Source organism: Protopterus annectens, chromosome 1.part2 (assembly GCF_019279795.1).
Source record: "Protopterus annectens isolate FY-2018-M chromosome 1.part2, PAN1.0, whole genome shotgun sequence".
NCBI lineage: Eukaryota > Metazoa > Chordata > Ceratodontiformes > Protopteridae > Protopterus > Protopterus annectens.
The window spans coordinates 520,712,207-520,736,089 of record NC_056727.1 but is presented as its reverse complement, the minus strand read 5'-3'; the positions used below and the strand labels follow the sequence as shown (position 1 = coordinate 520,736,089).

Below are 23,883 nucleotides of genomic sequence, written 5' to 3'. Positions count from 1 at the left end.
ATCAGCAAGCCAAGCCTAGACTTTGGTTGACTATAAATATATATTTAAAGATTTTCAGATAGCAAAAAAACAAAAACAAATATATATATAGATATAGATACAGATATATAGATATGTGTGTGTGTGTGTGTGTGTGTGTGTGTGTGTGTGTGTGTGTGTGTGTGTGTGTGTGTGTGTGTGTGTGTGTGTGTGTGTGTGTGTGTGTGTGTGTGTGTGTGTGTGTGTGTGTGTGTGTGTGTGTGTGTGTGTGTGTGTGTGTGTGTGTGTGTGTGTGTGTGTGTGTGTGTGTGTGTGTGTGTGTGTGTGTGTGTCTGTGTGTGTGTGTCTGTGTGTGTGTGTCTGTGTGTGTGTGTGTGTGTGTGTGTGTGTGTGTGTGTGTGTGTGCGTTTGTGATACAGAATTAAAAACCTAGGGATGTTAGAGGAAAAGAACAGGCCACACACATGAAGGTCCCAAGTTAAGTGCTTTTGTTCGCTTTAGTACAACACATTATTAATTATTAGGTAAAACATCATAAGATGTATTTATTATTTTCATAAATAAAGCACAGTTATGTAGAGAAGTATTATAAAACAACAAAAAGGAGATGAAACAACTTGCAACAAAAACATTATTATAATCCTGCAGTGCCTTAGTACTAGCCTTCAGAGGAGTTCACTTGTGTTATGAGCTGTTTCGACTACACTTTTGTTGTTTTACAATAGTTCTTATTTTCATACCTTGTAGGAGATCAAAGTGTTATCCATAGGTTCATAGGTTCATAGGTTCATACTAGGCTATCTGCCCGAGGGCATTTATAAGCCTAGCCCATTGTTTTGTGGCTTACGCCACCCCTTTAGTATGGGGAACTATACCCATTATTTTGCTGTGCCTCTGTCGAGCAGTGACACTGAGGTAATTCCTGGGGTATATCTGCGATCTCCCATCCATTGGTCAAGATTTCTCTTGAACAAGGCCAGCGAGGTGCTCTGCCTCACATGTACCGGGATTTTGTTCCACAGCATAGGGAGTCTTTGGGTGATGAATCTATCCCTCCAGCACGTCCTATTAATAGCCGTGTCGAGGTTTAAGTCTCCCACCCTTGTGGCTCTGATGGATCTAGATTTTTGAGGTGAAGCATATTCATCAAATCTGGGTTTGACATGGCCTTGTATGTTAGGCAAAGGTCACCTCTGAGCAGCGGTGGCGACTGAATAGAGCTGGAGTTCTTTCAGTCGGGCAGCATAGGACAGATTTTTGAGACCCTTTATCCTTTTGGTGAGGAACTTTTGTGGCCTCTCCAGCTGCTGCAAGTGTCGGGTCAGATACATTCCGAATGGGGCATTGTACTCAATCATTGGTCTGATGAGTGATGAGTAAAGGGAGACTATGACCTCCCTTGATCTAGATGAGAATCCTTCATGATAAGGTGGGCAATGTAGAAGGACTTCCTAACTACTTTAGCTACATGGGTGTCGAATGACAGACTACTATCAACCTGGGTCCCCAGGTCCCTGATAACTTCTTCTGTGCTCAGTGGATTGCCACCTATTTGGTAGCTAGGGGTAACCTTGTTTTTCCCGAAGGGTATGACTATGCATTTTTTGGCATTTAACTTTAGGCCGTGGCTCTGGCACCAGTTATCCGTTTCTGTGAGACCCTTCTGAAGGATATCTGTGTCAGATGTGTTTTCTACTATGGCGTCCACTTTCTGAGGTGCATTAACAGCAGTGTTATACAACTCCACAATATCCATTATTGTACCGCATATTTCTGTATGTAGTTCCTTATAAAGTCTGGTACCTTAAATCTTTAGCTCTCTCCTAAGAGATATCCAGAACCATAGGACTCCATTACTCTCTTCCTAAAAATGGACAGATGCACAAAATGTCCATTCTGAAATGCATTCTCCTAGTTTATTTGTATCCCTGGTCCCACAAATATCATTCATCCCTGAGCATGACTTCTCAAACAAATAAAGACAAAACAAAGAAATGCCCCTATTGGCTGTTGGCACTAATGATAAATGGTTATATTAGCCTTCAAGTAGTTGGACAGCGGCCTAGTTATGTTGTTAGGGACCTCAGTGGCACACATCCTTGAAAGTCAGGTGAGAAGGAGGCTGGAGGATAGCAAATAGTATGTGTAGAAGCTTAGACTTTGCATTCAGAGGCAGCGTGTGAAGCCAAAAGGTGCTGTAGCTTTATCTAAGGCGGATAATATGCAAATGCTAGTCATTGTTTCTAAGTGTTTTAGGAGCCCTATAGTCTCCATCTCACAGAAAGGCAGACAAACCAACAAAAACAGACACAAACAGACACAAAGGCAGACAGACAGACACACACACACACACACACACACACACACACACACACACACACACACACACACACACACACATATGCACACATACTGTAGGTTGTGCACACAAGTATGTGCATTACTTCCCTTCATCCCGCTGAATAGCTATGTGCCAGTCTTATTATTATATGAGCATTCTGGGTGGGGTTGACAATACCTACAGTAGATGGATAGGAATGGAACATGTATATGTGTGCTACCCAATGTGACATTAGTAAACAGACTGAAGGATTGCTGGCTTCTTAATAAAACATCGTCTCTCCTTATCAAGACTCAAATGCAAAACAAATGCTTAACACACAATATTATAAATACTAATAAATGAAACTCTTGTTTATCACAGATAACATGTTGAAATTATTCTGCCAGATGGCAAATCTATCTCACATTCCCAGCTTTTAAATGTAATAACTCCAAGGAAAGCATGCAGCAACGCATGCCTTTTCTCTTTACTCAAAGATGGCCAACTTTGAATCAGTACAAACAACGAAACAGATCATCTCTAGTGAAACAGGATGTGACAAAGGAATCCTTGAACAGTACAACAGTTTGACAACGGATTACAACAGCTCATCAGCATAGGCATGAGACTTCAAACCTTGTCAGACTGAGACATGACAAACGTCAGTGCTTGTGCACTGCTAGACTGCAGTCATAGCTATATGCTAGTAACTTATCATCCGCTAGATCCTCCACTTTTGAAATGGTCCTTAAGTAGCCTTGCTGAAATCTTACCTTAGGTAATATGAGAGTGAAAAAATCTTCAGTCTTGGAAATGATAGATGACATGTTTACAGTAAGCTCCAAAGAAGTGTGGTGCAAATTTGAGGACAGAGTATCGAAAATGCGACATTTACAAGTTTGCATTCATAAGCTTAAAGTCATAGATCATTTTAGTGATTTTCTATCATTATTTAGATTTTTATTAAACTATTTTTCATGGTCCTACCATATGAGCAAAACATAAAACATTGACATATGTACACAAAGTAATGTCTTATATGCATCTATATAATTTTTGGTTGCTCCCAATTAGATTGCATGTTTTTGTCATTTTTCTGAAAAATGGGAAGGTTACAAGGCTAAGGGTGCCATACATGAAGACTGTGTGCTGTATAGCCTGTGTGGTATGATACAGGCTGAATCATCAGAGCTTGCTGTGATTCATAAAAGTAGTAACACACTGATATAAGACATTTAAGCAGATTACAAAAACAGAGGAAAGAAAAGCCTTCACCATTCTGGTTTTGCTATTCTGAAGTGAATTGTTGAGCCTGTGCCCTGGGTTGGGGTAAGGTTCACACAATTCAGTGCCATGTAATGCCAAGATACTGAATGGCCAGGTGTCCTGCTATGCTAGGAACAGATAATGAGGTTACATAACATGCTATAGTAAAACATTTCATTATCTATGCCTAGCATAAACTTATCTAAAGACTTAGGGGGTTTGATGAGTCTGGCTGAGAATGTCCTGATCGACAGCGCTACCTTTGTGGAAGACCTGGTGCCACAGGCAGGGATTCTGCCTATGGTACTACATCTGCAGTACAGGCAAAGCTGCATGACTATGTTAAGGCCAACTTACAAGTCAGCTGCACTTGTAGGACAGACAGTAGAATACAGATGTGATAGGTAGCATGACCTTCATGTAGTATTCAAGGTATTTAATCTATTTTTTCCATAGAATTCTGTGCTAGCCATCCCAACCTGCCCTCTAGTGGCATCTAGACTGTGCAATACTGTTCCATATGTAAGGGGAACTTGGTAATGCAGGTAGTTGGCTTCCCACCAGGTATTGTTTGCAGTAACTTGTCCCACATACAGGCGGTACAGTTGCTTTGCTGACTCTGTCCATTGGTTCAATGGGCTAATCCTTCTGCTTTGTGCATTTGTGACTTTCACTGCTGTACAATGCTGAAATGTTTTCTGCAATGTAAGCCCAGTTCCCCATTTGGAATCATGAATAGAGCTCTGGCAGTTCCCATCAGTGTATGCTAAACAAGGACTGCTGAATCCTGAATTGTTGGATATTGATTGGGTGCAAAAACTGTCTGGTGTACTCGCCACCCAAGTCATTTAGAATTTGGTCTTATATCAACTTAATTAAATGCAAAAATGAAACATTTTGTATAGCAAAAACTGTATAATGTGGTAATGTCTAGGGTAAAAAGGTTGCACTTTTCTCTAAGGGTTTGTTATTCACATTGGCAATGGAAAGTGAAGCTGCACAATTTAACAAAACTGAAACTTTACACATTACTTTTTTAAATTTAAAAACACAGCAAAATAATGCATTTTTGGATTGTATTATCTGCATATTTTACACCTTTGGATATTGTGTCATTTCATGGCATTAGACACCCCTTCTTCTTTCATTGAAGGATAGTATTTTCTTTATGTGCAAGTTTTCACTGCTGTTTAGAAAATATATCTCAGCTGCATGTCCCAATCATAAAACTTTAATACCCTTTTGCTAGAGCCTTTCTTCATAATTTTAGAGCGTATGTTAATGAAAGCTAAGTAGAAAATATATAAAAGAACACTAAACATTTTCAGTGAATGCAGTCACAACTTGTAAGTATATAACTTAAAAATCATGAGTGATGTTTCAGGGCCAAGTTGTCCTAAAGGAAGTATTTCAAATATTTTCATATGTTTTCTTATTTCTTCTATTAATGCAATATCTATTATATTGAAACTACAAAATACTTTGCTGTGTAATGTGTATTGCTATATTTTCCATAACAATTTTAAATAAGAAACATCTTCTGATGGGCTTAACCTCCTTAGCACATACAATACTAAGTTATACAGTTTTTGATGCAAAAAAAAACCCCAAAAAAAACAAAACAGGTAACACACTCACCTTCGGAGCAGAAGACTGTGGGTTCTATTCCCACACCAGGTAGATTATTACTGATGCTGTAGTGTAGCATAAGGGAGATGCTGCACCCCTGAACATCTCATCCTTTGGATGAAATGTTAAGCCAAGATCCCATCTGCCTGAGTTAGTGGCAGCTCAGGTGGATGTACAAGATCCCTTGACACCTATTGAAAAGCCTAGGGGAAGTTCCCTGATGTCCAGGCAAAATTTCCCAAACTAGTATAAATATCATCTGAAGTATCACTGAAAGAGGTAACCTAGCCTAGTGGAATTAACCTGGTCAACAAAGGATAAATAAATAGATAAAAATAAAATATGTTATTTTTGCATTTAATTTTTTTAAGAAATGTCCCTTAAACATTTTCTTGAATATGAAAACTCCTGCCATGACATCACGAAGGACTGAACCCATAATGCCTCACTGTCTACATTAGTGTATAAGTGCTGTGTTTCCATGTAGCAGGCGATCATATATCCTAGAAAGGCAAGTTGTTAGCTATGTCTCACAGATGTAGCACCCTGCTTAAAAGTCACTTACCCGCTGATATATCAATGACAAAATAATGTAAGTAGTAGCTGCTGTTGTAAGGAAATATGTTTTTTATGAGAATGATGTTTTGGAATGCATATAAATCCTTGTCAGTACCTTCCCTAGTATCATTTTTATGGGGATGATTTATTAAAAATAAGGCAACAAAAGACCTGATAGTATTTACTTTTTTCAATCCAAACGCAAGTTTGATTTTAGGAGTATAACCAAAAGGAAATTCATTGCTAAACAAAGATGCTTCAGAGAGTGAAATCTTTGTTACTGTTGGTAAGTTTGCACTGGAAAGTACTGAGCACAGAATGAGTTCGGCAAAATCCTGGAGAATCATTGATCATAACCTTGCTCAGTGGCTGATACAGTAAAGATTATATGGGTGTGGCAGGTATTCATATTTATCATACTCTCTTACCGCCAATAATTATTTTGTGACAGTGGTGTAGTTGTGCTATTTGTGCCAGGGAGAGTAGGGCAGTACATGTGTACACATGAAAGCATAGCAAGCTGGAGTTTTGTAAAGAATGTTATGTTATTTGACAATCACACTGGTTTGTACAGATGTTTGTTTGTAAAGTTACTTGTGTTAAAAATGCATCAACAATAGGTCCTGCTGGACAGAAATAATGTATGCATGTACTGTATATTCGGCTGCATTATTGTAACTGATCAAATGTGTATGTTTATCAGAGAACCCTGGAAGGGTGGAAAGTGTGAAATTGTGTTATAGCTTTCAGATGCTGCCAAAGATTGTACCAAAGCTGTGTGTGTGTGTATTGTACCTGTCAGGTGGCCATAGGTAATGTCATCCTCTAACCAGCATTTAGTTTCTATGGAACCCTCTCTCTTATCCTGTTTTCTGTTTTATTATTTATCATTAAATATTTAATACCTTTCATTGTGGCTGGTCCTTTAGAGAATACTTTTAACATCTTGAGAGTACTTATGCTTGTTTTAATGACACTGTAGCCGCTCCTGAAAGCCTTGCTACTTTGGTCACACCCTACCATTTGTATTAGTATTAATTTTACACAGTGTAATTGGGAACCCATTGTAATATCCTTGGGTAGCTGACTGCTGGCAGCACGATTACCTCAAAGTCTGGGCACAAATGGGCGCAGCTAGTAGATCTGTGCCAGCTTTTCCCAGGTGTGTATGTGTGTATAAAACTCAAATATCCAAGTGTGCGTCAACTACTGGGAACAGGGACATGGAGCTCCAAAGTGGTCAGTGTGGAGTTTTGTGTGGGTCTGGATAGAGAAAGAGAGCCCAGATCCAGGTTTGGAGCATGATCCCTGTTTGCTCATCAGAGAAATTGTGCTTGGTGCAGGGACCTGCATCTGGAAATACTGTGTGACTCCATCTTTGACTAAGTGACTGTTCCTCACAGGAGTCAGTGGTGAGGATTGAGTCTCCTTGATTGCTGGCAGGAGTAGGGACCCATCGCAATATGAAACATGAAACATCCCTTCATATATTTTTATTTGTTTTCCATTCCCAATGCATGGCTAAATCTATGACAAAGCTTCAGTGTATTGAACAGAATTTGTCCATATCTGTTGTGCACAAAGTACTGGAAGAATGCACAGATTTTGCCTGAAAGCATAGTTATTTTTATTATGAAAAAATGCTGAATGCATTTGAATGCTTGTGTGTGTGTGTGTGTGTGTGTGTGTGTGTGTGTGTGTGTGTGTGTGTGTGTGTGTGTGTGTGTGTGTGTGTGTGTGTGTGTATATCTATATATTTGTCTGGATCTAGGACTGTTGCACGAAATCACATTTCCTTGAAATGGAAATGAATACACTTTCACAAAAGTGCATTTTTACCGAAAATGCACTTTCGTGAAAGACAAAAAAAAAAAAAAAAAAAAAACTGTAATCACGTTTATGGATGGGGGCAAGCCCCCCTGCACCCCCATGTGGGGGACTGTGCCCCCACACCCCCCTACTTTTATATTCTCACTCTGAGATTGCACTACAGTGGGGAAAAGGGAATATTCCCTTATCCCCATTGGTACAGTGATCTAAGCAACAGCCCCCATCGATTAGTTGTATTTTTTTACGTGGTTTTTTTTCCCCCTCTTTCACGAAAGTGCATTTTTGGTAAAAATGCACTTTTGCGAGAGTGTGCTCACCCGTTCCTGTTTCGAGGAAATAGGATTTTGTGCAACAGTCCTAGACCCATCTATATATATATATATATATATATATATATATATATATATATATATATATATATATATACACACATACACATGCATGGACACACACACATGCACACACATACATTTACACAAACATTCGCATAATCTCTAGTCTTTGATAGAAAATTCCAGAGTCCTACTATTTACAAACAGCACCATATATTGGAAGGCTATCAAAAGCATGCCACTTACTACTGTGGCATCATAGCTGATACATATGTGATGTACCTGTTCAGGAAGGGGAAAAGTCTAACATGCTCATAAATACTATTTCAGTTATTCAAGGTACTTGATTATACCAAGTATTTCAGACAGCATATATTATTGAAGCATTGTTGTCATTTGGTCTGTGCAGTAACTACCAAACATTTTTAGCTGTATTACAGTTGCCTCATAAAAACACTGAGTGGAAGAAAGCCAGATATCACAGCATTACAAATGCTCGAATTTGGAGGATGTAACAAGTAGATATTAGGATAGCCACCCTTGTGGGCCATTTTAAGCCTAGCCAATATCCCTTTTAAAGGTGTGTGCATGCACCTTGTGTTTGTGAGGCAAATGCTTTAACTTCCAACCCACATGCTATTCATTTTACATTGCATGCTCATTCAATTTTGGGATAAGCAACATTTTATTAAGTGATCCACTGTCATTTGTGGTTTGTGATAAAAACTAAAAAGCTCAGAGGAAATGCAACATGAAGTGCTTCCACACTGTAATAATTCAGTAATTGCTGACTGCTCATATTGGGTCATAACCTGATTTGAGCTGTGTCTAACGCTGCATGGAACTTCAATTTGTTTACGTGTATGCTTGACCCATTAACACCATGAGAACCCTTTTAAATATGCCCAATCAGAGTGGAGATATTAACATGGAAAGCTAGGCTGTAACATAAAATATTTCTGTCAGACATGAAATGCATGCAGTTGGAAAATATATTAATGGGAATTTTCATTCTATTTCTTTTGCATAGACAATACCATGTGACTAATCTCTTGTCATGGACTTGTAGGTAAGAAAATTCATGCCTCATTGCACTGATTAAACTTATTATGTTTGCTGCTGTTGATATTCACTGTGCAACAGTCTTTAAAACTTAAATACATTATTTATGTTCTGTAATGTTTATTAAGCTCAAAATGGAAAGGTTGAAAGGATCCACCTTTACTTTATGGTAAGTCAAAAGTGAAGAATACATTGAACCTGACAGCTGCTATTATGGAATTGACTAAGGATTGATTCATAATACAACACAGAGGTTTGAATACTCAAGATGTCCAAATGCATTTAATACTGTAATGCAGTGTTAGTTGTTCAGCATCAATGCCTTTGACATCCTTTAAACAACTGGGTGCTCATAATACCTAATTCTAGCATATTAAGATTCCTTCTTGACTCACGCAAGATTGTGAAAATCACCAAAGATATCTAATCTAGAAGATCATGCTAGATGTCTGCTAACTAAAATTTAAACAAATAGTTTTGCAGAAAAACAAGCGGCACTAAAGGATAACACAAACTCTCTAATGCAGTCAAATAAAAAATAACCTATTCCATCACTTTAAGTATGCTATCCAACATCATAAAAAACAGATATTCTAGCATGCTAAAATGAAATGTCTATACACACACACACACACACACACACACACACACACACACACACACACACACACACACACACACACATATATATTTATATTATATTTGCTATATTTATGAGATTGTCAGAACCTCAGGTTCATTTCTCCAGCAGTACAAAATAGGGCTGGTAAATTATCAAGGTTATAAACAACCGTCTTAATGTAATAGAAGGATGGTAGTGGCTAAATGGCTATTGGTGAATACTCTCTGAATGTAAGGACTAGCATTACAGTCAACAGGAAGGAATTCCTTAAGCCTTGAAGTACCTCATCAGATATTTCAGAGACATACAGGGTGCAGAATTTGTGTATGTCCTTTTTTTTTCTTTTCAAACACCTTTATTGAATTATCACTTGTGACGTAAGCAAATTTACATTCATATAAAAGTAATCAAAGTATATTAACAAAACACACATTATATTTCACATGCATGGCTACATATCATATAACTTAAGCAATATTACATAAGTTATTACATTTCAGCCTTTTTTAACAAGACACATCTTTATTAAACCATCACTTACTACATAGGCAATCATACATTCATATAAATGAAAACAAACACAATTTGTATATGTCCTTTGAAGTGTCAGCTTAAAATGGACTAAGATATATCATTAGAACCTATCATCTGATGCCACAGCAACCGCCAATGATGATTCATACATGTATAACATCTGCATTTAGTTACCTTTGTGGGGCATTTTCTCCCCTTCAGAAAATGAAAAACAACTGCTTACCATCTACAAACCACAAAGAGCTACCGGGGTAAGTCTTAATTCCAATACCATAGCTAGAACTTATAATACAATTCCTGTATCAATCAGGTCTATCACATACCTTCATCTTTTCAAACCATAACAACCCCTTTTCTGGATCCTGGCTTTGTTCCTTCTCCTCATCTAGGACATGTCTTCTCCTAACATCCTTCTTTCAGTCACCTTCTTATACTTCCCTTTAAAGCACTAAATCACTTAACCTGCATATCCCCTTCTAATATTTTACTTTATTGTAATATTTAAACTACTCTACCAGTTTCTAATTAGCACAACCAACTTGCTATGCCATCACTACTTCTCTAGTAACACTTAAACTTGTTTATCCTTTATAATACCTCACTCTAATATATTTCTTAAATTACTCCTACCTATCTTATACACAACTCTTCTATCTGTAAATTCTCAGTATAAGGCTTCTATATTAATGTTTGTGAACATCAATACAAATGTTATTATAATGACTATTACGCTATGTATTCACTTAAACTGCATTATAAAATTTGTTATTGTAAATATTGATTGATTGTCACCACGGTGATGCAGCAGTTAGCGCTGTTGCCTCACAGCAAGAGGCTCTCTGCTTCGATTCTCAGCTGGAGTGCCTTCTGTGTGGAGTCTGCATGTCCTCCCTGTGAGTGATGGAACGTTAAAAAAAGACATGCAGGTAGGTACGTGAATGAATATGTGCCTTTTCTGATGGTTGGGCACTAGGCTGGCAACTCAACACTGTAAAAATCTATTGCCAATCATAAGCGGACCAGAGATCTGCTGTGGCGACCCCTAACCGGGAAAAGCCAAAAGACTTTTTATTGTAAATATTGATTGCTTTAAATTGTTACCTTGGAGATTTTCTCTCTGGGCCTCAGCTGAAAAAGGGCATCTGTGCCCAGTCAGACTTTCCCCAGAAAAAAAGTGTCAATAATTAAATGAATAATGCCATCTGTCTAAGGCTTCCTAGAGCACAAGTTGCAACTTGTTCAGAATGTTTCCATCATGGTAAGATAAGCGCTCCATAATCAGCATTTGTTACTTGTGTTCAAAGCAATGCACTGGCTTCTTGTCAAATGGACTGAGACATAACATGCTTAACTTTACAAAATGTGGGTCAGTCTTCCTTAGGAGAATATCTCTACTTACAGTTAATCCAGTCATTATAATCTGCTTTGTGTAACTGGAGAGTTCCAGAATCAGTCTGAAGACAACCCTTCATAAGCTTCATATTTATGTTTAAATACATTGACCCCATTCTTTGGAACTCTGCCTCAATATTTAGGGGTGTGGAGGTCATTCATCTTTAAATTCCATCTGAATACCTATTTACTAAAACACTAATATAATATTTCATAATTTTATTTCCAGCGTTTTGTGTCCCTTTTAATATCTGTGATAGTTTTGTTGTTTACAACTACTGAAGTACAGAAATACATTTAATGAAAATGTGCTTATTGTGTTACTTGTTATGTTATCACTTAACATAAACTGCAGCAGGGCCATCCACTAGGTGACGCAAACATTGATTCTAGGTGACTTGGTCACATTCACTAATGCTAAAGTGACACCCTAACCCCAAATAAAAATGGGAAGAAGGGGAGTCACAATAACAATGACCTCAAAACTAGCTGCGTTAAGACCTGGTGACAGATAGTTGTGCAACAGGCGGGTGTATGAGAATGCACGTGTGATCAAACTGCACATGCGTGTGCCAAAGGTTCCATGGCTGACAATGTCCTTGTCCTGAAATACAGTGGCATTAGAGCTGACAACCATATGTCTAAGGGTGCAAGGGGTGTGGTCTGTGGTGGACCTGAGCCCACAAAATAATATAAAATTCAGAAATTCATTGAAAGGTGTATTAAAATTGCTTTCATTTGGTCTGGCTGTCAATGGATTTGATTTTGAAGACTTGCCTGGGAGCCAAATAAAAGTGCAAAATTAATAAGCAGTGAAGGAAGGAAAGAAGCATATGTCTTTTCTAACCAGTTCATAGCAGCCATTGCAATCTTCTTAACAAAGACTTTAATTTTTCACTTTAGATCTAGAACGCAGTTCTGTCTTTCAAAATAAGTGAGAATATATTTACCAGTAAAATGTGAAAACACTATTAAATCACTCAGTTTGTTTTATGGATTTTAAAGGCATTCTGGGAATTATACAGATTACCTTGATGAGCATACACTCATAAAAAATGTTTGTATGAAGAAATTATTTATTTATTACATCTTAAAAAGAGAACTCTCACTGAACTCTCACAGGTAAAACAGCAGTCCTTGATGATGTGGGAACACAAAGCCCAGCACCTGAGCCCACTTACTTAATGCAGGAAAGTGAGTTATTAATTTTTTTTCTGAAAACTGATATAACTGAAGATGTTTCATTTAAATATCTGAATACCTTAAATTTTGTATTTCTTTGCAGCTGTCTATCAAAGCATCATATCATAATACATCTCCTAACTAGTCTTGGTTGACATCTTAATCTTAATGAAACATGTTTTTTTTCATTCCTAAATATTGTACTGCATGTGTGTGTGTGTGTGTGTGTGTGTGTGTGTGTGTGTGTGTGTGTGTGTGTGTGTGTGTGTGTGTGTGTGTGTATCTGTGACCAAATAACTGCAGAGAGAGAGAAACTCTGGCATGTTTGTGTGAAATTAATTACGTAATACCAGCTATAGAAAGATAAACGCTATAATGCACATTTGGGCACATGCATTTGTGTGTATATTAATATATGTGACTAACTACAAAGAAATAAATATAGTACTGCATTTGTGTATGTGCATGTGTCTGTGTGTGCACGTGTGTGTGTGTGTGTGTGTGTGTGTGTGTGTGTGTGTGTGTGTGTGTGTGCATATCTGTGACTGAATGACTACAGAGAGAGAGAGACTCTAGAATGTGTGCATGAAATTACTCACAATTAGTTATAAAAAGATAAACTCTATAATGCATGTCTACATGCTTGTGTGCATATGTGTGTGTGTGTGTGTGTGTGTGTGTGTGTGTGTGTGTGTGTGTGTGTGTGTGTGTGTGTGTGTGTATGTGCTCACATTAATTACACAGAACTAGATATAGAGTGAGAACAACTCTGGAATATGTGTATGTGTGTGTGTGTGTGTGTGTGTGTGTGTGTGTGTGTGTGTGTGTGTGTGTCTTTGAAAATGTATGTATATATATATATATATATATATATATATATATATATATATATATATATCCATGTGTGTGTGTAATTACATAACAGTAGCTATGGTGGGATGAAATTAGTGGCTGCTAAAGGGCAAGCAGAAATGGTGTCTGTTTGGCAATGCAGCCTATTAGCCAACCCTGAGATAGTGCTATAATGGCCTTGATTTAAACGGCTATGATTTGTCAACACTGTAGCTGTTAAAATGAGTGTGTGCATTATGAAAAGATAACCTCTAAAGAGCATGTTTGTGTGTATGTGTCTGTATGTGATAGAGGCTGTACCTCTAACAAGGAGTTAGCTTTGGGTCTCTGTTATAGAATGGAAGACCCCTTTTTTGGTCTTCAGCTTTGGGTTGAGGAGGATACCATTATGGGGATTTCTCAGGGTTCCAATTCAGCTGTTCACAAATTATGTAAATACTGCATATTAATTGTACTATTACAACTGCTGCTCTAAACAGACAGCCACCATGGTGTATTAGGCAGAGAAGATTTCTGCACTGTATGGTTCAACTAATAGAACTAATTTTACAATTAAGTGATTAATAAGCACAGGGCAGTAACCTCACCTATTCAGAGGGAGAATGTGTTCCTAGACAGGGATTTTGTGCCTGGAACATTGGTTCGATGTGGTGTTTTAGACTAAGAATAATTGCTGTGGATTTTGCCAGAGTAAACCTGGACATCTTCCTACAAAGCAATTCAGAGATAGAGAGAGGGACACAGAGGGGAGAGAGAGAGAGAGAGAGAGAGAGAGAGGGGGGGGGGGGGACGAGAGCTGATTTAAAGCACTTGTGCACTGCAGGCATACATTTTTGCCTAGAATGCAATTACTGCACTTTGTGTGAAAGATTCTGTCTCTTTGTTTATGGGAGTCTGGGACTTTGAAGATTAGAAGATATTTTGTATGTTTTTTCTTTTGTTGTCACTCAGAAAGTTATTTCCTTTGTTAGCCTTGTTTGTATGAGAAATATTGCATAACTGACAATTGTTTGACTTTACATTAAAACTGTGTTTATTTTTTAAACTCTTGGACATGGTGTATTAACATACCACAAAAAATATAGGTGTGCGTGTGTGTTTGTACATGTTGTGCATATGTGTATGACAATGTATGAAACTTGATATAGAGGTATAGAATTATACAGTGCTGCTTTGAATAATGCCCTTGAGAAGGAGAGTAAGACTTTACAAGTTAGTCTCAGCTAAAACTGTAAAACTGTTATGTAAGCATTTTCTCTATTTCCAATGTCTTCACTACTGAGGCAATTTGATGTTCTTGATATAGCTGCTTAATGTAAGCTCAGAATTCATGCAGCCCTTATTTAGCTTTCTTGAACTGGAAATATCAATGTTCCAGTTGGAAACTTGTAGATAGGTAGAGATAGTGGTACACTGATGTAACTATCAACTGATCTCTGTTGAGGTATTTAATTTGTGATAAATTCTAGCAGTAACAATGCTTGCAGGCATTGCCTTCTTGAATGTCAAACATGACATTCAAAGATGAAGCCAGGATTTTTTTATTCCTTCTGTTTTTTTGTAATATTTTTTGTTCCACCATGCCTGCCAATCATCAAACTATTCCTATTTATGCTACCTCCTCCATACGAGGGACATAACTAGTGCCTTAAAGAAGAAAGAACAGTGTAGGGAAGACATTGTACAGAAACCGTCATAGCTGCGTGTGCCCTTACTGGCATAATGGCAAATGAAGGCATGTATAAGCACACTTTCTGGTGGTTGCGTGAGTACCTGTGCCATCTACACCATGCATGAGCACTTCTTTGAAAGATATGACAAGCGCTACTATCACCAGCTTGGATGGGTCACAGCCCATAGTTTATTTCCTGCACCATCTATGCTGCAGAGCCTTAATTCCTACCCTGGAACTACAACTTGAACCAGCAGAGGAACACCTGCCCCCAGGATGGGTGTGCCCACCTCCCTCAGTCGATGCCATCAGGTGCCTGTGTTACTAGTTGAACTTAAGATGCCCAGGTTGTAGTCAGGGCTATTTCCCCCCTATTCCATTGATGAAGTCAATGGGTGTGCCCACCTTCCTCAGTCGATGCCATCAGGTGCCTGTGTTACTAGTTGAACTTAAGATGCCCAGGTTGTAGTCAGGGCTATTTCCCCCCTATTCCATTGATGAAGTCAATGGGTGTGCCCACCTCCCTCAGTCGATGCCATCAGGTGCCTGTGTTACTAGTTGAACTTAAGATGCCCAGGTTGTAGTCAGGGCTATTTCCCCCCTATTCCATTGATGAAGTCAATGGGTGTGCCCACCTCCCTCAGTCAATGCCATCAGGTGCCTGTGTTACTAGTTGAACTTAAGATGCCCAGGTTGTAGTCAGGGTATTTCCCCCCTATTCCATTGATGACGTCATAGTCTTGCATTCTTTTTTTCTTTCCTTTATTATTTGCTGAATGACCTCAGACTTAGTAGTTTGACCTTCTGGTTGAATGGTGATGTTATTCATCATTGTTGTAACATATAGGTGGTATGGAGCAGTGCATTATACATATTTTTGAAAGGAACAGTACATACTGAAGATTACTCTACAGCATGCTATATCCATCATACCCAGACGTGACCTAGTCTAGTAAATGGGAGTAGAAGTCTGGAATGAAACATAGATTCTCATCTCTTTTAGGTCACTTTTGTGCCATGATTGCAGAGCTCTATCCCAGCAGGTGAGTACTTTTACAAGTCTGCAGGTACATCATACCCATTTCAGAATTATTACCATAAACAGAGGTTCCTAATGTGGATAACAAAGTTAGGAACTGGTTTTAAAGCCTGCACAATAGTATACAGCCTTAATTACCATAAATAATATAATGTTGTAGGTCGGGTCAACAGAGCATCCCAACACTTACCCCATGTGCCCAGAGAAGAGTGTATTCATAGGCTACGTGTGTAGGGTAGAGTGTACTTATAGGCCAAGTGTCTAGGGTACTGTGCATTCATAGGCCACTTGTCTAGGGTAGAGTGTATTCATAGGCCACGAGTCTAGGGTAGAGTGTATTCATAGGCCACGTGTCTAGGGTAGAGTGTATTCATAGGCTATGTGTATAGGGTAGAGTGTATTCATATCTAATACTGCGTATCATACACTGAGTAAGGAACGTGATAGTGAGATGCACAGATGCAGTATAAGTCTATACATTGTCATATTGATGACACTTACATATAAACAAGTACTAATCATCGAATAATCTTACACAGATAACACATATGCATTGATTCCTGTTCCATTAACTGTGACAGCTAATTTCTGAATGCAAAATATCTAAAAGTCTGGTCTGTGTGAGAAACTTCATGCTTTATTCTGCTACATTAATTTTTTTCCTCATTAAAAATCATTTCTATGACTGCTGCAGTGCTGTTAGTTTTTGACTCATTCAGTTTTGAAACCCTCATGTGTCCATCAAAAAACAAGGCTCTCTTTTTGCTGGAAGTCACATGACAGAGGAGTGGCTGTAGTGATGGAAATAGTCTACTTCCTGGATATTCTCTGTATACATGTAAAAAAAACATGGCATACTTTTTAATTGCTACATTCAGCATTGTGCAGTAACAAAAATCATGGCATGGGGAGGGGGCTTTTCTGAAAAAAATGATTTCAATTGGGAGTTTTTGCCCTTTTGCTGTTTCAGGCATTTGCATTTGGCACTGTGGTCCCTTGGTGTCAAAGTGGACCCATTTTTGAAACCAAACATCATCACGCTTAGGTTGGAGACATTAATGATAATACTTGTTAAATTTAACTGAATTAATGAATCCATAAATGCAATTTTTTTCTGATTAAACATGTTTTCTTGCTTTGTATTCAGTTTATGATACATATATTTAACTTCATATGATTTAAAATAAGTATCTCAAATTCTTCCTCTTTATGATTAAGTTAAAGAATTTACATATATCTGCAGATGTGTAATGATTCTTAAAATAAATTATTTGAATGTTTCCCATTTATAATTTACCAAAGCAGGTTTTTTATTATCCACCAAAAAATCATAAATTTAAGGCTATATGTACAAACAAAATTGTGATTATTAAATGAATGTCGATTGATTTAACAGTTTGGAAACATTCCATATTCTGTACCTAAGACACCATGCCTGAGTTGTACTAAAGGAAACCTTTTTTCTATTTTAAACCCATTCAGCAAATATGGCAGTCCACATATCTAATCTGAATCTATATGCTTATAACGGGAGTGTAAAAAGTGCTTTGAATGCTAGACTTAGCAGTGTTTATGGTTGTATCATTTACATAATGTTTTCTTACTATTTTATTTATTTATTTTATTTATTTTATTTTACATTTGTTGACCGGGCTAGTCTGGTTGGATACATGTCCATTTTCAGCAGAGGCCCGAGGAGAAAAGCTCCACTATATACTAGTAAATAATAATAATAAAAAATAAACTAAAAAATAGCACAATAAGATACAAATTATAAGCATGTAGAGAACTATTCCCTAGTAGCATAGTAACAGTGCAAAAGTAATTTAGCAAAACTATAACACAGAGTGAGGATTTCTATTTCAAAATCTTTGCAAGAGTAGGAATAGTACAATTAAAGAAGAAATAAAGCAGTAACTCACACAAGACTCTATTCAACTATTTACAGTATTAACGATTTTGATAAACATTTTGTGCCAAGGCACTAATTTTAAGAAACAGATTTCATCAGCTGGGTGATTTAGATACAAGGTGAGATGATAGGCTGCAGTAATATAAAGAGAAGTAGAATTTATAGGTAAAAGTAATATCCAAGTGGATGGTTTGTGAACTACAGAGGAGGGGTAATACTAGTGATAGGGACATGTGGAAGAGTAATGGAAATGGCTGAAAAGAGAGATGGAAGCTGAGGTCAGTCAGGATTCGAGCAAGGGCATAGCCAGCGAGTTTTAAAATAGTTTCTTAGTTGTTTTTTGAAAAGTTGTGATGAGCCTAGAGTGGTCAGTTCTATGGGAAGTTTATTCCAGTATGAGCCAACGGTATTTGTAAACAAGGAGACCCCAGCTTTATTGTGTGTTTTGAGGGTGACCACTAGTAATTTGTTAGCTGAGCGAAGGGAAGTAAGATTCCTGTAAGGGACAACAAGGTTATTTAGTATGGGTGTATTAGAAGGGTAATGGAGAATTTATAGGTAATAACTAATTGATGTAGGAGAATGAGATTTTGAAGTTCAAGCCAGTCAAGCTTTTTGAGATTAACACAATGATGAGTGAGAAATGGGGAACCTGTGGCAAACCTGGCAATGCTGTGGTAGGCTGTGGCAAGTTTCTGAAGGTTAGATTTTGAAAGGTTTATAAAAGATGGGGAGGCATATAATAATGTAGAGATAAGATGAGTTTGGACTAAAGACACCCTGGTAGTTGCTGTTGTAATTTGTAATCTTGATGACAATTGTAATTATTATCTGATGCTATCTTTACTTGTTCAAGTGATTATGCCCACTGATAATGCCACTTCAAAAATGGGTCTATATTAAGTCAGCGAAACACATTACAGCAAATGCCGTTTCGCCGACACATATACAATGAAATCAAACAACAGCGAAACCCGAGGTCACTGATTTTTTTCCCAGGAAAAAAAAAACTGGTAGACCAACAAAACACAACACACCACTTAAAACATTGCAGAGTGGGGGGCTTTGCCCCCAATCCTCACTGGGGGGGATGTGACCCCCACACTCCCTAACTAAACATACCAACTCCGAGATAGCACTACAGTGGGGTAAAGGGCAATGTCACGGCTCAGGCCAAGTGATTTGTTTCCCTGGGAAAAAAATCACTGACCTGAGCTTTCGCTGTTTTCAGCTTTTGTTCTATATGTGTCGGCAAAATGGAATTTGCTGTAATGCTGTTTTGCTGACTTAATATAGACCCCTTCAAAATCTTTCATGCCATCTTGGGTTTGTATACTTTCATTACAAACTGTTTAATACTCAGTTGTATTTAGCAGAAAGAAACTCTGCAGATACTCCTGCTTGGGCCCCCTTCATCTCATAGACATTAACACTAATGAAGGTGCATCTGGGTGAGTTCAACCACCCAAAGCTGAACTCCTCAGGAAATCAGTAAAAGTGTAGTTTCTGTCTATGCACTTGTAGTAACTCTCTTTTTTAGCTGACTCATTCTATTTTTTCCTGTAGTTGTGTAGACTTGGACTTGGTCCATATAAGTTATAGATATAGGAATTTTCTTACACATGCCCCTTCCAGCAAAAACATTTTTTAAAACTTGAGATGAAGGTTGGAACAGTTATTTTTACTGGGTTGAAAGTTCTTCAACTTATAACTTGACAAAATATAGGTGAAACATTCTGCAAACAGGTTGTGTACTCCTTCTGTTTTAAAGCTAATTAACAAATATGTTCACTTACCAGAACTTTTACTTGTTCTTTATTTGATATTTCTGCTGATGAGTCTCTTCTGCATAAAGTCTCTTTCAGATCATCCCATCAGTCTGGAAAAACAATGAATACTTTATTAGCAATTACATATTAGTTACTGGTTTTTGGTTTGATAACTAATAACTAACTGAGAATCAATGTCACTCATTAAAATATGCATTTAATCAGGTAAAACTGTCACTGACAAGATGCATTGGGTATAAGTATTATGGATAGAATAATTTCAGTCGGGTTGAAATTGGTCAGAGATATAAACTCCTACCTTTGCTGATCTAACAATAGGTAATCAGAGAATGCCAGAAAATCCATTGGCAGCCCAACTTACTACCCTCATTTGCAAAGCGTATTTCTTGCTAATCTCATATTATCAAGTTACTGTGTGTTTCACATATTGCACTTACTACCCTCAGATGTGAACTCCAGCAATCTGCATTTTAAGACATTACATTTATTTATTTAACATTTGCTTACCTGGAAAATCTGACTGCAACAGAGCCCATTTTCAGCGGATGCCTGGGGAGAAATGCTCCAGATGCATTTCTTTGGAATGTGGGAGGAAACCCATGCAAATGCAGGGAGGACATGCAGACTCTGCACAGAAGAGACCCCAGACGAAAATCAAAGCAGAGAGCTTCTTGCTGTGAGGTGACAAAGCTAACCGCTGCACCACCCATAAATACATAAATAACACATAATGCATATGGTTAATGACTGCATTATGCCTATCACACATGAAGAAAATATGACGTAAAACTTTGATTCGGGTCTATATTAGAACATCAAAAGTTAATGGTTCGAATCACTAAAGGTCGACCTTTAATGATCAGACCATTAAAATTTTGAATGTTCAAAAAAAATAAATGGAATGCCAACTCCCTATTGTCATGGCTACACAAGTAAAAACCGCACTGTCCAAAGCCAAGAATACAGCTTCCATGGGACCTGATAATATCCTTGGCTGTGTTCTACATGAATTACAAAGTGAACTGGCACCACACCTGAGTACCCTGTTCAATCACAGCCTCATTTCACGCTTTGTTCCTACTGAGTGGCACACTGCTGCAGTCGTCCCACTGCATGGGGGGAGTGACTGCGGACCCTGGGAACTACCGCCCTGTTGGCCTGGTGAATCGGATATGTAAGGCTATGGAGTGCATCATCATGGACCTTAACCCAGAGACTTCTATACTCTGGAACAAACTTCTCATTCACGTCAAGCCGAGCACTTCACTGGCCTTCTTTAAGAGAAATCCTGATGAGTGGGTGGGCAATAGGAAGTTCACCTCAGGGTTCACTTCAGTGGCCTTGCTTGACAGGGGCACTGGGAACTAACTCTGGGTGGCATGATGCCAGGGGCTAGGCTTATATAGGCTCCAGGGCCGTTAGCCTAGTATACACCTATGAACCTATGAACTTAAAAAGAAAATCTAAAGGGTGTAGGCAGGCGGGCAAGCCCCCCTGCACCCCCCCACATCCCCCACTACTTAAATATACCAACTTTGAGACTGCACTACATTGAAGTAAATGGAAATCTCCACTTACAGAGTTTTCCATTTACCCATTCGACATTCTGCACTTTCGCTATTCTTGTGTCGACAATGTTGGATTTGACATTGTCAGCTTTCGAGAATACAATAGGTAACCCTTTGATTCTGATAATATCTTCAATCGGTGATGGATTCCTACAGGACCCCCTGCAAGTGCTACACTGACATGGAACACATTGTTCTTATGAATCACAATAAACTGGCTCAACACACAAATGCAACATTTGTTAGTCTCATTGTTTTGTTTCATATTGTGAATGCCCCCTTGTTAACTGAAAACCCATAGCAAACATTAACCCATGCTTTGAATTTTGGGTACATGTAGTACACCTCTGAGACATTTCATGACAGAGTAGCCTGTTCTACAATGTTCCGTATAATCTCAACATCTGTTCAGATGGGCTGGTAAGGCTCTTCACCTTCTGGAACACAGAATCAGTCTTCCTTTAATATGCCACACTGAGTGCTGACAGTGTTTCCAGTAATATATTCAGTTACATTTTTGTTGATCTGTCTGGTTCAGGTTTAGTTGATTCCATAATTGTTGACCAGTATGTCCCTCTTTTAAATGATCAGTGTCACTGGGTTCATTCAAATACGTCCCAGTTTAGTGATGTTCTATAGGATCCATCCTTCCTTCATTTCTTTTCTTATCTTCATAAACTACTAATGTTCCTCTCGATTCCCATCTCTTATATAAATATGGGTCAAAGATGCATTTCTTCCTCTCTCTCTCTTTCTATACTTTTGCCTTTGTATTTTCCTTACCGAATCATCATGTTCTAATTACATTCTCCTATAATCTTCTCTTCTCCACTCCAACTCTTTCAATGACAGAACAACAGGAAAGATGTCCATGGTTGTTAATGCATTTAGAATGGCTAGACCCTGCACCTACTACCTGACAGCTTTATCTGCTTCAGTCACATCCTTATTGTCTGCATTAACCTTAATTTTCTTAAGTGTATGGTTTGTTAAAGACTTCTTCATTCATGTGGTCATGCATTCAGTAACCAGACTTTTCTTGTATGTTATTTGTTATTGCTGGTGATGAGTCCGTTCTCCATAAACTCTTATAATTTCTAGCTCCATCCCTTCACTGGTTCATAGTACATCCTCTACAAGCAATACCCCCTAATACCTCTGTTGCTTCCTTTCAAAGACTTCATATATTTGATCTTACTTTACTTGTCTTTGATGATTCCAGTATTTGTCTTCCAAAGTGCTATTTTGCTTGCTAGTTTTTTTATTCCATTATATCCAGAATTTGTCTCAACTGCCACACATGCTTGGTATGCTCTTGTTGATGTGTTTTATCTGATGCCTCCTTTTAGACCATCTATTGCTCACTTATTCTTCCAACTGCCTCTTCAGTATGTTAGCTTGTTCAGAAACATGCATCCTTAAGGTTTGTGTTTCCTGAATTTCTAATTCACACAGTCTAAATCTATCTCTGTTAGTATTTACTTTGAAAATTGTCCACCTCTGTAGACAAACCTCCTCTGAAAGTCCCCTGAAAGTCAACAAGCTTGTTGTATCTTATTGTTAGCAATGTAAGTTACCTTTCCCCTTTTCCTACTTCATGCCATGGTACTCACTAGCATTTCAACTTGTTTTGGATGGTAGTATAATAAATGGATGAGGTAATAAGCTGCAATGATTACATCTACAAATGTAAAATTTCCAGTACTCCAACACATTGTGTGTTACTTAGCAGCACTGCTAATCATTCATTGTTCACAAGCACCCATAAGAGCATATTTTTGTCTAATAAGCCTTACTCCATTACCCAATGCAAATTGGAATGATATCTCACAATGGCAGAAAGTACATCAAGAATGACAGACAGAGACAAAAATAGTGCCTAAAGAAATCTGCAGTAATAGGAGACAACTCAAGGAAAAAAAAATATTCTATGTACTATCGATTAGCATAAATAATATAGTGTAGCTTGCAGGTAGGAGCTGCATACTGCACCAATAATGCAGAAAGCAAGCCAGTCAACTTAATGAAGCCAGATTCATTTATATTGTAAGGAACTCCTCAGCAACGGCCATTGGCGTCTCATCAGCCTACTTGCAGAAAGTAGCCAGGGTTAATATGGATAACAGAGCACTTAGCTGATAAAGTGTCCATACATGACTACCTGGGAAGTAGGTGAGGAGAAACTTAGAGCATATTCCTGTATCCATGATGTAGTTAAAGAGCTGGTATTGTTACTAATAACGTGTATCATATTAGATCAACATCTAAAGCTAACCTACTGCGGTCCTACTCTGCTGATGTATTGAATAATAGAAACAACCACAGAAATGATGCAACTAGG

General features: G+C 38.0%; 1 protein-coding gene across 6 annotated transcripts in view; it reads right to left on the bottom strand.

Annotated features, from left to right (window-relative positions):
* SLC8A1 (solute carrier family 8 member A1) overlaps window positions 1-23,883 on the bottom strand; it is a 2,780,038-nt gene that overhangs the window by 1,597,029 nt on the left and 1,159,126 nt on the right. For all 6 annotated transcript variants that reach the window (XM_044057347.1, XM_044057374.1, XM_044057383.1 and 3 more), the window contains exon 4: window positions 19,981-20,063. The gene's annotated coding sequence lies outside the window, so the exon portion shown is untranslated. The remainder of the gene's footprint in view (window positions 1-19,980; window positions 20,064-23,883) is intronic.